Below are 14,854 nucleotides of genomic sequence, written 5' to 3' on the forward strand. Positions count from 1 at the left end.
ATGTCTGCAAAATAACCAGCTGATAATATAATGACAGGATCAAATATGCACATATCAACATTAGCCTTGACTGTAAACAAAATTAATGCCCCAATTAAAAGGCAAACAGTGGCAGACTGGATAAAGAAGCAAGACCTGATGGTATGCTGTCTTCAGGAGACCCATCTCACTTGCAATGATACCCATAGACTCAAAGTATGAGAATGGAGAAAGAGCTACCAACCAAATGGAAAATATTTTAAAAAGTGGTTACTATTCTAATTTCAGACACAACAAACTTTAAATGAATATTAAAAAAAAAAAAAAGTTGAGCATTACAAAATGGTAGAGTTCGATTCAACAAGAAGACAACAAACCAGAATATATATATATACACACACACAACATAGGAGCATTCAATTCATACAACAAGCTCTTAGAGACCTATGAAGAAGCTTAGACTTCCACACAATAATAGGAAACTTCAACACCCCACTGACAGTATTAGACAGACCACTGAGGCAGAAAACTAAACAAAGACATTCAGAATCCGAACTTGACATTTGACCACATGGACCTAGTAGACATCTACACAACTCTCCACCCCAAAACAACAAAATATACATTCTTCTCATCTGCACATGACACATACTCTAAAATTGATCACATAATCATACATAAAACAATCCTCAGCAAAAGCAAAATAACTCTCAGAGTTTTGTTTACCAAACACACTCTCAGAACACAGCATAATAAAAATACTAATCAATACTAAGAAAGCCACACAAAACCATACCATTACATAGAAATTAACTAACCTGCTCCTGAATGACCTTTGGGTAAGCAATAAAATTAAGACCAAAATCAAGAAATGTATTGAAATTAATGAGAACAAAGATACAACATACTAGAATCTCTGGGACACAGCAAAAACAGTGTTAAGAGGAAAATTTATAGTGCTAAACACTCACATTGAAAAGTAAGATCTCAAATCAGCAATCTAACCTCATACTGAGAGGAACTGGAGATACAAGAGCAAATCAATCCCAAAGCCAGGAGAAGACAAGGAAAACAAAAACAAAAACAAAATCAGAGCTGAATTGGAGGAAACTGAGATGTGAAAAACCACACAAAAGATTAACAAATCCAGGAGCTGGTTCTTTGAAAGAATCTAAATAAAGAAAATTTATTTAGGCTAATAAAGAAAAAAAGAGAGAAGATTCAAATAAACACAATCGGACATTACAAAGGGGATACTAACACTGACCACACAGAAATACAAAAAGTCCTCAGAGATTACTAGGAACACTTCAGTGCATGCAAGTTACAAAACCTAGAAGAAATGGATAAATTCCTGGAAACATGCAACCACCAAGATTAAACTGGAAGAAATTAAATCCCTGAACAAATTAAAAATGAGTCCTGAAATTGAATCAGTAATAATAAGCCTACCAACCAGAAAAACCCAGGATCAGATAGCCGAATTCTACCAGATGTATAAAGAAGAGCTGGTACCATTCTGAAACTATCCCAAAAAATCCCTACCTCATTCTATGAGATCAACGTCATACTGATAACAAAACCTGGGAAAGACATGGCAGAAAAAGAAAATGTCAGACCAATATCCTTGATGAACATAGATGCAAAATCCTCAACGGAATACTAGCAAGCTGAATCTACCTGCACATCAAAAATACAATCTCTTATGATCAAGTATGCTTTATCCCTGGGACGCAAAGTTGATTCAACATATACAAATAAATAAATGTGATTCATCACATAAAGAGAACTAAAAACAAGAGCCATATAATTATTTCAATAGATGAAGAAAAGGCTTTTGATAAAATTCGACATCCCTTCATATTAAAAACCTACAACAAAATAGGCATGGAAGAAACATATTTCAAAACAATGAGAACCATCTATGACAATCCCATAACCATCATACTGAATAGGCAAAAGCAAGAAGTATTCTCTTTAAAAACCAGATCAAGACAAGAATGACCTCTCACCATTCCTATTCATCATAGTACTGTAAGTTCTTGATAGATCTATCTGGCAAGGGAAAGAAATAACAGGCATCCAAACAGGAAGAGAGGAAGTCAAAGTATCCCTGTTTACAGACAATATGATTCTATACCTAGAAAAAGTCACAGTCTCTGCCCAAAAGTTCCTTAAGCAGGTAAACAATTTCAGCAAAGTTTCAGGACACAAAATCAATGTACAAAAATTAGTAACACCTTTATACACCAACAATCTACAAGCCGATGGCCAAATCAAGAATGCAATGCCATTCACAATAGCCATAATAGGAATAAAATACCTAGGAATACAACTAACCCAACGAGGTGAAAGTCTTCTACATTCAGAATTATGAAACACTATTCAAAGAAATCAGAGATGACACAAACAAATGGTAAACCATTTCATGCTCAATAACAGGAAGAATCAATATTGTTAAAATGGCCATACTGCCCAAAGCAATGTACAAATTCAGTGCTACTCTTATCAAACTACCAATGACATTCTTCACAGAATTAGAAAAAAACTATTTTAAAATTCATACGGAACCAAAAGAGAGCATAAATAGCCAAGAGAAATCTAAGCAAAACCAACAAAGCTGGAGACATCACATTACCTAACTTCAGACTATGTTACAAGGTTGCAGTAACCAAAACAGCATGGAAGTGGTACAAAAAAAAGACACATAGACCACTGGGACAGAATAGAGAGCCCAAAAATAATTCTGTACACCTATAATCATCTAATATTCAATGAAGTCAAGAAAAACAAGCAAAGAGGAAAGGATTCTCTATTTAAAAATGGTGCTGGAATAACCAACTAGCCATATGCAGAACATTGCAACTGGACCCCCTCCTTATACCATATTAAAAAAAATCAACTCAAGATGGATTAAAGACTAATGTAAAACCTAAAACTACAAAAACCCTGGAGATTGCTTCTTGGCCTTTTGGCTAAGATCAAGTGTAAACCCTGAAAAATAACCTAAGAACTATAATCCTGGACATAGGACCTAACAAAGATTTAATGACAAAGACACCCAAAGCAATTGCAACAAAAACAAAGTTGACAAATAGGGCCTAATTAAACTAAAGAGTTTCTGCACAACAAAAGAAATTATCAACAGAGTCAACAGACAACCTATAGAATGGGATAAAATAGAATGGGATCCTATAGAATGGGAGGAATATTAAGCCAAACTTGGACAGTGTATAAGAACTAAGGGCATACCAGAGGAACTATGATCAAATGAAGTCACTACTGCTGTTTTGGCACTCTGATAGCTGAAATTGCCACAGACATAAATTCCAAATTATCCAAAGTTACGTGTTTCTATCACTTAATCTAGATTTTAAATGTTGGACAAAAATCCAAATTAAAATAATTAAATAAAGACATTTTGATTCCCAGATTAGTATATGAGGAAAACAGAGGTAACTCCACAAAAGAAAGAATGTCGGGAGTGGCACAGTGTAATAAATTAGAAGACAGAGGGGTTCAAACTAATAGCCTCATTCAATAACTTATTTCTCACAAGGTTAAAGTTTTCCTAAGTTTTAACATATTACAATGAGCAACTTTAATAAAATTACTTTTTAAAATAACAAAAAGTAACTATTGTTCATAATTCATTATCATTTGACAATCAACAATATAGATAAATGAATTTATTCTGAATTGAAAAGATTATATTAAGCTAGAAGTATAACTATCTGCAGGGCCTGTTTTACTAGATTCAATACATTTTTAAGAATTCTACAGCAATTTGGAGTTGCCTCAGAAGTCTCAAGGGATGGCCTGGGAAGCAGAGGGAGCAGAGCTCTGGAGAATTCTGTTTTAATTAAAGCAGTTTTTGGAACATTTACTACATTGGAGGTCTGCATAAAATTATTATTTTGAAAGGATTTTGAGCTCCCAAAATTTGAAAACCAGTGAATTATAAAATGGCAGCTTCTACCCACACTATAAAGAAACAATCTGTATATAAATGAATTCTGTTGTTTAAAGGAAATGATTTATTTGTTTCATAAATGGACTACGTTTTATCAAGGGTTTACTACAAAGCAGATACTTTTCTAGAATTTTCAATAAGCTATTGAATTTAAATAAGTTTTATAGAAGGATATGGATCTAGTGTTTGGTAGCATAATTAGGGAAATATAGTTAACAGTAATGTATTTATATTTCTAAATAGCTAGAAAAGATTTCAATCGACCCATCATAAATAAATGATCAACGTTTGAGAAAATGAATCTTCCAAATACCCAGATTTGATTATTATACTTTATAGGTTCGTATCAAAATATCATATGTACCTTATAAATATTTACAACTAGTATGTGTTCCTAAAAATTAACAATAAAATTACAAGTTAAATATCTTCACAGGTTTGCCATTGCATGTAAACAAAAAAAAGTTAGACATATGTACAATCATTTCAAAACACATTTAGTTTTATGTACTTAGAATCTCTTGGCATGTTTTGGTGTTGCCAATTAATTTTCACTCAAACATTCTAGTCTACCCTACTCAATAAAAGCCTTGTTACAGTTGGGTTGAAACACCAAGAGGTTCAATGGTTAATGAGACTAATGTAATATCCCTCTGCTGTATTTACACAAGTGGAATCCCTTCATTATGTTAATAGAATCCTGTAAGCAAGCCCATGCTTTCTTGAAAGTACACTTGCATAGACTGTACAATACCTAAAGGTGAACCCTAATGCAAACGATGAACTTTGGGTGATTATCGTATGTCAGTATAGGTTTATCAGTTATAACATGTGTACCACTCTGGTGCAGAATGTTGATAATGGGAGAGGGTATACATGTGTAAAAACAGAGAAGACATAAGAAATCTCTGTGCCTCTCTCTTATTTTTGCTGTGAATCTACAACTTCTCTAAAAACAGCAAGTACTAAAATTAAAAAGTGCACTTGAATATACTTGAATGCCACAAAGTATCTGAAAATATTGTAAATCTAAAAGGCTCCAGCCAAGAGGAAAATAAATTTTTACAGTAATCCTCTTATTGGCAAAAACTATCACTTCCTCTTAAACAGCTGTTAATCACCCACATTTAATCTCCAGTTTCTAACCACAAAAGGAAACTAGAAGGTATATATAGTATAAAGAATATCTTCCTATATATAGAGAGAAAACTTTAAAATATGTATTTATATATGCTTTTCATATAATAAAATTTGCTTTGTCTCTCACTTCTAGCTTGTTAGAGTTGGCAGAACTATTACATGCATTTGTATCTTCTGCCTATTGCCTTTCTCCTTTGCTTCATCTTCCAAATTGGAGCACAGGTATGATGCCTAGAGATGTAAAAGCCATTTTGTAAGAATGAGAATAGTGCTACATTCTAAGGAAGGTGGAATGGAAGGTTAAGAACAGTTAAGGTAACTGAGGACATAATGGAACTGCCATACTTCCTCTCAATATTCTTCAGTACTACTTATGGAACAGAAAAAATATCCTGATGTAGCCAAATTACTGGTTCATTCAACTGAAAGTAATTCTAATTGATATGACAACTGCAGATATTTATTGATTTATTATGGAAGTTAGAAATTGAGATGACAAAACACAAAGGTGAAAGGAGGTATAAGTTATACATGTTTTATTTTTTCCTATGTTGCCACACATGACTATAAATGTCCCAAATTAAAAACAGATATTCAATGTTAGATGTATTCATGAAATAATATTTTCATTTAATAATCTTCTATATATTAACAAATATTGATGGATTTTTTAATTATGTAAATTTTATAAACACATATATTTTTCCAAGAACAAATAAGAAACATCATTAATTCAATGAAGCTAAAATATGAAAAATTACTTTTATGTGTTTATTCAGTTCATATTCAACTTAAAGCAACTCACCTGGATTATTGGTCAAAATTCAGTTTGTTTATTCTTTTTAGAAAAAATATATTTTATATAATAAATGTCTGCATGAGGTTTTATAGTGATATTTCTATAAATATTACCTGATTAATTCTGAAAATTCTCAAATTTGAATTCAAGTGTTGTAGAAGAAATGAACCTATACATGGTGCTCAGATCAGATCTGCACAAAACACTCCTCAATTATTATTAACATGGGCCCTGAAGGAAGACAGTCACATACTTTTGCTGAAGACAGAAGTCAAACAGGATTTGTAGGGCTAAATTATACAATTTGTCAGTTCCTAGATTTTATAACATAAATTGACAAAAAAAAAAAACCTTTTTAAAAACCATTTAAATAGCTACACCCTTATAGGTCTTTCCATTTATAAATTACATGTTTATGTAATAATTGTAGACAGAAATTTTGTTCATATTAATTAATTAGAAGTCATATATGAGGCTGGCCACCATGGCTCATGCCTCTAATCCCAGTACTTTGGGAGGCCAAGGTGGGTGGATCATTTGAGGTCAGGAGTTTGAGACCAGCCTGGCCAACATGGTAAAACCCTGTCTCTACTGAAAATACAAAAATTAGCCAGGCGTGGTGGTGGACGCCTGTAGTCCCAGCTACTCAGGAGACTGAGGTAGGAGAATTGCTTGAACCTGGGAGGCAGACATTACAGTAAGCCAAGGTCATGCCACCGCACTCCATCTTGGGAGACAGAGTGAGACTTTGTTTCAAGAAAAAAAAACAAGTCATCACATGAAACAAGTCCATAAACCACAGTTTAATGCACAGTTTGAATACTAAATAAGATGTTGGCCACACTTGCCTTTCCTCCCAAAGTGAACTTTGGTTTATTTGACACAATATAGGAGTAGACATTTTGTTTAATGCCTCTTTTATATCCGCTGAAAAAGAAAATTTCAACATAATATTTTAAATTGTTCAGGGGCTTATGACTGTATTTTTTCTCTTTATCAGATTGTTTCTCAAATGTATTCATAATTTTTAATTTCACAATATATTTGGTCAAATTTACACACATGCAAACATGTATACACACCATATTTATACATATTCTCATTTTTCTTTTTATGTATGAATATCAATTCTTCAACATAATGTTAAGATATTTCCAACATTGATATGGTAAATATTGCTCAATGCATTCACAATTCAGTAAAAATGTATATAAATCTTAGAGGCATATTGAATCTTTTGTATTCACTCTTAATTCAAGAAGTCACTACAGGAGATAACATTTTTATGTAAAATAAAATTTACATAAAATTATACATAAGAATTAAATTTCAAAAGGAGTTGGATAATGCTTATACTGTTGTGCTCATTTTTTCCTATTTTAGCATAAATTACAACACATTTTCTAAGGCAAAAACACAGTCAAAGGGAGATATGGTTGTGAAATAATACAGTTAATCAAATAGTTTCTAGTATATTAACAAATATTGATAGATTGATTATATTGAAATGTTTCCAAAAATAAGGTACTTATAAAGGTAGCATTCAATGTACAGACTAAATAAGCTTCAGAAAGCATTCAATTTAAACCTATGTGATCTACGTATTATTTTGATTGAATATACTGTGTGAAATGTAAAAAACATGCGTACAAAGAAAAATGAACAAATGATCATGATATGCTAACAGTAATCAGAGACACAGTAGCAGACAACACAGTAAAAGATTAAAGTGATGCTGAGTTTTCACTGATGTATGTTCTGTCACAAAAAGTTTAGGCCACCAGTAACAGAGTATGTAATAAAAGATTAAAGAGATACTGAGTTTTCACTGATGTATTTTCTGTCATAGGAAGTTTAGGCTATTGTTTTCCCAACACCTCAAGTGGGAAAATAAATAACTTCTAGGCAAATAGAAAGTTTCTGTAGGCCAAGGTAATTTAGTATCTGTTCTGGCAGATGACATATGCAATTTTTTATCCTCTCTGAGACCACCTGAAGAGCTGTCCTTGTGTGCCTAAGTGGTTATTAAAATACCTCTTTGTAAGTGTTTACCTGAAGGCTATAGGAAAAGTGAGATGTCTTCTCAATTCTGGAGAAATTCAATTTAATAAAGTTGATTTTAAGCTCTATTACATCTCAACTCTATTTTCTCCATGGTTATTTCAGAGGGAAGGAAGGGATGTCTCTGTTGGAAAACAGATCTGTGGTGTCAAAAGACAGTATTTGGATTCTTGTCTTCAGAACAGTGAAAATAATTCATGGGTAATCAGAAAAAGCCATTCTGAAAAAATAAAAATACAATGACTCCTTAGGAAGGGAAAATAAAATAAGAATGCACCTGGATCCTTGGTACTGTTTCAACAAAAGTAATTTCTGTCTCTTGAACATACTAGGCATTTTCCTGACTCTTCTCTGCATGGAGCAGTTTTCAGTTTGAAATTCAAGGGAAATTTCCTTTACCTCCTTCAGACTTATTCTAATCACATGCTCTCAATAAACCTATCTTAGGCCACCCCACCCTCCATGCCAACACTCCTAATCCTTCTCACCCTGTTCTATTTTTTTTCTTTTTTCTTTAACATTTCTTTTCTTCTTACAAACTGGATATTTTACTTAAACGTTTTATTGTCACTCCTTCTCGTAGAATGAAAGTTGCGCAAGGGCAGATGCTCAGGCAGTATCTGTGGAGATGATGGGTGGATAAAGAAATAATTAATACTCTGTAAATATTTATTTGCTTTTAATATGTGCCATGTCCTTTCAGACATTCTAGATATTTTCTCTGTTTATACATAAATATTCTAATGTGAAATATAGCTATTAAATAAATGCTTAAATGTCATCAATAAATATGAAATATTATGGGAAATTATAGGAGATAATGATATCAAATCCAGGGCTTCAGAGAAGTTCCACTACGAAATTGAGCTAAAATTTTGTTCTGATGAATGAGTAAAAAAAAAATTTCTAAGAAATATGAGCAAAAAGCTTTTTGTTTGCAAACACTGTTTGAGTCACCTTGTTTGTTGACCAAATAACAGTATTCAGATTATACTTAATCTTTGTTATCAGAAATTTGGTCTCATTCTTTCTCGTGTGACCCATATCCTCCAAAATAAAAATAGAATCACTTTATTGATTGGCATAGGTAGTCAAGACACCCTTACAAATTATTGACTATTTAAATATAAAGTTAGATACAACAAATACTTGTTTTATATACAAGCAAAGGGGTGATGCAATGAGGGTTGTTACATCTCTTACTTTTACACACTAAATTTATCAACAACTACTGATTAAACCAGAGCTAGTAAAACACAGTGTAAACTCTGACTAAAAATATCTCTAACTTACCAGAAAAGATTTGGCTCCTTTCCTCATGATGATAAGGTATAAATATTCCACGGAGCACTAACTAGAGAGGAAGGGGTACACACGAAAGATATCTTGGCTATTTGGACTCTCATCAGACAATTTGCCCCTCTGTACATCCCTTTTTTTTCCTAGCAGAATGAGGTGAAGACTAGAAAAGGGAAAATTGTCTGTATTGAAGAGGTAAGAATCATCAAATGTCTTCAGTTTCATGTGAATATAATCAGGAGAAGGTGAAACAGAGATGGTCTGTGAATTCTTATGCGTCGGTTCACAAAGTTGCTATCTCATCTCAGACAATACCCTCACTCACAGGATAATGTGTTCTTGGCAAATATCATAGCAGCCTCTTTAAGAATATCTACAGGATGGGTCTGCTTGTACAGTTGTACAGCTAAGGCACTGGTAGGAATTGTTTGCTGTGTACTATGAAAAAAAATCTGATGTAGATGTTAATATTTGATAACATTAAAAGATGAGAGAACAAGCTGTCCAATCCTGGTGTTTCTGAGATTTTGGTCAGCTGTAAACCAAAAGTGTACATATTCATTTTTCTCATTTGTCTTGCACTTTTATGGCAAGACAAAATAAGTGAGTAGGTTGAGTCTGTGCACGTTTCTGAAGAACGCACAGAGGAAGGGTGAGACTAGTAATTGGGTGTGTGGAGTATCCTTCCAGGACACCTACTGAATGTTCTTTTGCCTATTACAGTGAGAAGAGTTTTTATTAATCACTAAGTATTTGATCACTTATTCTCAATATTTATGTAAAACAAAGGACACAATTGAATGTCAGCGTTACAATTAATGCTATTAGTCTCATAATATTTCAATATATATTGTTCTTTCAGATTTAGGTATTTTACCTCTTTGTACAATGAATAGTTGGAGAGATTCTCCAAATATATATATTTTGGAGATGGTGTCTCGCTCTTGTTGCCCAGCCTGAAGTGCAACGGTGCAATCTCTGCTCATTGCAACCTCCACCTCCCGGGTTCAAGCGATTCTCCTGCCTCAGCCTTCTGAGTAGCTGGAATTACAGGCACGTGCCACCACTCCAGGCTAATTTTTTGTATTTTTAGTAGAGACAGAGTTTTGCCATGTTGGCCAGGCTGGTCTCAAACTCCTGACCTCAGGTGATCCACCCGCCTTGGCCTCCCAAAGTGCTGGGATTATAAGCATGAGCCACTAGTTGGAGAGATTCTTATATGCAAGAAAATTTTCTTATTCTCCATAAAAACCCTCTATGTTTTATTTCCTTAAGAATAATGCATATTTGTGGTTATGCTCAAGCCAGGTGTTACTGTTACTTAGCTAGTTTCTTTTTAACTGGTTTATGTCTAACTGACTCTAGTCTTTGTCTTTCCCACCAGCTGTACACTCAAACAGCTGTGCCTCCCCCTCTTTCACTCAGAGCAATTTCCAGGGACTTGTATTTAAAGGAGAGTGAAATGTTGTCTCTAATTATAACAGCAATCTGTTCCGCAGCAGTTTTCACACTCTACTTACATTCCTTACTGTGTTTTTCCAATACTTTTACCCTTTCTTCCATTTCTCTAATTTTTGCTCTAAACCCATCAAACTGCTGATTAACTGAATTATTTTTCACGTTCATTAATTCTAGCACACTTTTTTTGAAGCCTGTATGGTTGTTTGCATTGATATTTAACATCAAGTTTGAGTTATTTCTCAACTTGTAATCCATGCAACTTTATTCATTCATAAATAAAAACATTCCCACTCTATCCCTCCCATTGTAGTTACTATGGATAAAGTAAAAATGGATCCTGTGCCTCTTATTAAGTATAATAATTTAATTCCCTCAAGAAGAGTTGCTTTACCAACTTAGTTCTAATTCTTATCCAGCCTATATTTGTTAAAAGAAATAAGTCCCTATGTTAGACCCTATTGTAAATACAGTTATAGTTCTCGTTAAGTTAGTAAACAGGAACTTTACTAGATTGTGTGCGTGTCTGTATGTCTGTGTGTGTGTGTGTGTATGGGTGTATATGCACATACATATCACAAGATTTTACACCAACCTCTACCCTCAACAACACATCTTTGGGTACAAATAAATAGATGGTTTTAAGGATGGACATTTCTTGTCATAGCGTTTGTCTCCTTACTGTTACTCAGTGATGCAAAGCTAAAAAGAGCACTGTGCTCATGGTGGAAAATAATTGCCAGGACTTGACAGGGAAGAATGTACTCATTCCACACCCCGGGCAGAAGTCTGCTGAGATCAACAGAAGAAAGATAGTTAGTGAGCAAATTCATCAAGACCAATATCATGTATTTCTCCCCCTGGCCCGATGGCTGATTTGCACTCCTCCTGTAAGCAATAAAACTGCAAAACCAGTGCTACAAAACAGAAGCACCTGTAAGTCCGTGGGAGCACATCTTTGCTCAACAAGAGATTCTGACAACTAACAACTAACAACCATCTGCCTGAGACACAGTTCGAGTTTTTAAGATGCATCAGTTCCCCTTTCCAGCCTGAAGCCTTATCATCAAACAATGCTTCCAATGCTTGGCATCTTGAATTATAGAATCATAAACTATTAGAGCTTGCTTGGTGGGCAATTATGTGAGGCCACCCTCACACTTTCCAAAAGATAATGAGCGTAGGCTAATTTGATGGCATTTCAAGGTCATGCATCTCTTTGAAAAAGAGATCAGAATAAAATCCAGATTTCAAATTCCTGATCTAGTGTTATTTTTATGCTGCCTTCCTTAAATAGTTATTTCTTAAAGTTAAACTAAAAGTAATCAAGTCACAGGAAGCCTCTGAATTAACATGACATTTTGAAGACTATGATTTTCAAGATAAGCCTTCTTAACCTTATCCCCAAGCAATCAGCTGTTGTTTGAACTTTACAACAGATAACCCATGCTTTTGTTTTTCTTTTTTTTTTTGCCAGAGCCCCTGATGAATGAGTGGAGAAATTGTTGAGTTGGCAGCCCAAGTTTACGAAAACAATCTGTAGCACTGGAACAGTGAAGCTAACTGGCACATATGGGCAGTGAAAACATGGCCATGGCCTCATTAGCACCATGTGTTAACAAATGGAGCTAAGCAGTCAAGTGTGAAGGTGAGGCAGGCATGGAGAAGGTCTGTGTACCCTAAAATGGACATGCTTGGTTTCACTGTGGAGTTTTTCCTGGTTGTACTTAAAGGCTGATCCTTTCCAGCTGTAGTGGCACAGATTGTTTTAAGATAAACTCAATCTATAATTAAAAAGCTCATTAATCATTTCCCAAATTATTGGTTGTAATATAAAATGGAGATGGAAACCATTCCTGCTGTGAAAAATGGTAACAATATTAATAATTGTGGCTGTAACAGATGTTAATGGTAAAGGGACCTCTCTGTTACTGCTCATAGTTTTCCATTTTCACACCTCAATCACTAAGCAAGCAACTGAATATCCAAGTAATCTTTAATTCAATGTGTTTTCTATTTTTAAATACATTCAAAATTTTTAAGTGTATTCATTGTGATATAAGAATTTTAGTTGTGATTTCAGATTAAATTTATTAAAATACACTCAAAGTACCTAAATGTAACTGGACTAAAAATGAGATTATTTAACTTTTATGGTCACTGAAAATCCATCTAGATACTTACTCTTAATATTTCTAGCTATCAGACTTTGAGCTTTTCTCTGTCCTAGAACTCAATCTTCATATCAACTTTATGAGTTTATAGAAATAAAGGAACTTGCCCAAACTAATGGGAATAATCAACAGAACTCTAAAGAGGTGACCATTTTAGTTGTGGTTCCATGGTAAAGAACTTCCCAATATTGTGTGTGACCAAATGTTGGTTTCCCTGGGAGATATCCAGGTTGTATTTATTGTTCCCGAGACCCTTATGGTGCATTTAGCAGTTGTTCCTGATTTTTTTTTTTGTTTAAAATCATTATCAATAGTTGCATTAATTTAGGATGGATTGATTTAGGATTGGTTTGGCATATCTCTAATTTTTACTTTCATCTTCTGATATTGTCTCTATTGTATTGTGTGAGACACTCATGGGTAGAGAATTGAATTCTAACACATTTCAGTCTGAAAGACAACCAAAAACCCAATTTTAATTTCTGGACCTTTTCCAGAAGCAAAAGAGCCAACATATTTAAGGACAGCACGCTAACTAATAAAATGAGGTACACTCTTCTACGTGGCTATCCTTGCTGGCCACTTTAAAATAGCTAGGGTGCCATGACCCTTGCTGAAGTTAGAAGATACCAAAAGCTACCAGGGTTAATGAGAAATTCTGTCAATTTTTATTGGCTATATTTTAAATATATGTATTATACAAAGAGTAATCCTGCAGTAGAACACATAGTAGTCCAGATGTGTTGTTATAATGATTATTTTTGTCATTCATCTGTGGTTCAAAACTACAATTCTATATTTGTTATATTGTCATGCTTTTGCCTTTGTTGCTCTGTATTTAAAAAAAAAAAAAAAACAACAACATTCAGCAGCAATAAGCCCAAACAAGTACATGTACAATGGAAAAATAAGTTCTGAGTTTCTATTGTTTAGGATAGTTGATATCAAAAACGTAATCACACAAAATGTTCATGTTGCACGTTTGCCATCCACATTGGTAACACAATGAAGCACAAGAGAACTCTGGGACTTGAATTTGTTGAACAATCAGTATAAAGCTAGTTGATATGTGAAAAAAATGTGTGCCCAAATATAATAATTTAGCAAGAGTAACTGCTGAAAGTGTGTTTACACACCTCCCTATGAAAGCCAAATTTGCATTCAAAGATTTCTTTCCAAAATTGTTTTCACTATACTCATCTTCAAGTTTTCCTATGCACTTCCTATGCACTACAAAAAATGAAATAACCATGAATGTGTGGCTATGCTAACAGAACTCCATAGATAATAAAATGATCCCAGTATATATCTATGTCATCAGATAACTTCAAATACAAAGTCAGTGGAATCCTGATATAGGTTAATTTTTAAAATCCAATTTGTGAAATCAAAGTGAAGTCATTAAAAATTCATTCTGTCAAAGGCTAAACCCTAGCCATTACTCTGAATGCTACCGTAAGGTTATTATTAGCTGTTATATTTTGCCAATTGAAATAGAACTTGTAGTTATCTGAGTTTACTTATGCATACACATACAGACAGAATATAATTAAAATACAAAATTTTAGTTATGTGGCTCTTGTACAAAACAAAACAAAATTCTGCATATTATGATATTTTGCACTCTGATGCCCATTATCAGTTATATTTTAGAAATGTCTGTCCTTGGAAAAACTATTTTATAAATCAACCTAAAGAACCACGTGCGGTATTTAACATTATGTAAGGCAACACCTATATTTCAGTTGAAATTTATTTAAAGTTGAAAATTTTATTCAAAATATTCACTGAATAGGAAGCTAAAATTTAATCCTTAGTAGCTTTTAGTATGTGTAGTTATTTAAAACAAGACTTAGAGCTTCCTGTTTTCCCAGGAAGCACCCAGATGGTAGCGTGGGTCTCCCCACCCATCCCACCACTGGTAGCCAGGCAAGCTACACCTGCTAGAGTTTCTAGCCCAGTGGTGCTACT

The 14,854-nt window shown here is 33.8% G+C and overlaps 1 long non-coding RNA gene across 1 annotated transcript in view; it reads left to right on the forward strand.

Annotated features, from left to right (window-relative positions):
- The window catches only part of LOC112610594, a 40,608-nt gene extending 28,644 nt beyond the window's left edge, over positions 1–11,964 (forward strand). Inside the window, exons 4-6 of the long non-coding RNA XR_003116435.1 lie at positions 5,310–5,407; positions 9,402–9,446; positions 11,377–11,964. This is a non-coding gene — a long non-coding RNA (uncharacterized LOC112610594). The remainder of the gene's footprint in view (positions 1–5,309; positions 5,408–9,401; positions 9,447–11,376) is intronic.
- Positions 11,965–14,854: the final 2,890 nt, after the last annotated feature.

Source organism: Theropithecus gelada, chromosome 17 (genome assembly GCF_003255815.1).
Source record: "Theropithecus gelada isolate Dixy chromosome 17, Tgel_1.0, whole genome shotgun sequence".
NCBI classification, from domain to species: domain Eukaryota; kingdom Metazoa; phylum Chordata; class Mammalia; order Primates; family Cercopithecidae; genus Theropithecus; species Theropithecus gelada.